General features: G+C 45.5%; 1 pseudogene; it reads right to left on the bottom strand.

The window, feature by feature from the left end:
* On the bottom strand, nt 1-660 carry LOC150021184 (cofilin-1 pseudogene; annotated as a pseudogene).
* Nucleotides 661-1,168: the final 508 nt, after the last annotated feature.

The raw sequence follows: 1,168 nt of genomic DNA, 5'->3' as shown, positions 1-1,168 counted from the left end.
TCAAGGGTGGAGGGAGGAGGAAGGTTCAAGGGCTGAGGGGGCTGTTTGGCAGTTGGATGAAGGGATTATCTTGCCCCTACTACCCTCAGTCTGGAAGGAAGGAGGCAGTCTGCAACCCCAGAGGCAGGTCTGGGACTGACAGATGCTCAAGGCAGTGGGCTGGAGGGAGCTCACAAACTTGCCTTCCAGGGAAATAACAGCTCTGCCTGCCTGCTTCTCTGCCAGAGTGCAACTGTCCTTGACCTTCTTATAGCAGTTTCCTTGTAATTTATGCTTGATCTCCATCACTTTACTCTTGATGATGTTCTTGGAGCTGGCATAGATCACTTTGTTTTTAAGGGGTGTAGACTCAGGGGCCCAGAAGGTCATCCTCCTTCTTGCTCTCCTTGGTCTATATAGAGTTTGCGCTATATAGAGTATAGCAGCAGTCTTTGTCTGACAGCATTTTGACAAGGTGACATAATGGTCGTCTACAGTCTGACCTACATCACCTACCAGGATCTCCCTGTTCTCTTCCAGAATTTTGTTCTCGTTTTCACTCAAGCAAAAGAGCACTGCCTTCTTGTGCTTCTTCACCTCCTCTGGTATCAAGGACCTAGGCACCTTCCTGTCATTGAACACTTTGATGACTCTATCAGAGACAGCCACACTGGAGGCCATCTTTCAAGAAGTGAAAAGGAGATAGCAAGAAGAGCCTGAGAAGATGACAGCCACTGCAGCTGCTGCCACAATCTAATTGTATTATTTATTTCAAAACATATTTTGATAGTGAGAAAAAAATTTGATTTTCAGAAGGAAAAAAGCAGAAACTCAGATTGCAAAGTCTTTGAGTTGATGGAGGTATAGGTTCTGCAATATGGGGGAAATTACATAATTGCTTGAGATCTTTTTAGTGAACAATCATGAAAATATTATCTTCAAGGCAATTTCAGGGATTTTGAAAGAAGACATTGTTGAGCAAACAAGAAGCAGTGGCCCTCAACACATGTCAGGCCTTTCAGTGGAGCCTTTATGACAGGAAACTCATAGCAGTAGCACACCTGCAGGCATGTTGCCCAGCATTCTGAGGAAGCATACGGAGACCTAGCAGTGCCATATGCCATCACCAGACTCTAAGAGAAGGAACCCTTGAGCTGGAGACCTTTAAGCTGCCTGATTGGGGAAGACT

Source organism: Furipterus horrens, unplaced genomic scaffold (genome assembly GCF_987537825.1).
Source record: "Furipterus horrens unplaced genomic scaffold, mFurHor1.1.pri manual_scaffold_1, whole genome shotgun sequence".
NCBI lineage: Eukaryota > Metazoa > Chordata > Mammalia > Chiroptera > Furipteridae > Furipterus > Furipterus horrens.
Note: the sequence above shows the minus strand (reverse complement) of the source record. Positions and strands in the feature narration are given on the sequence as shown.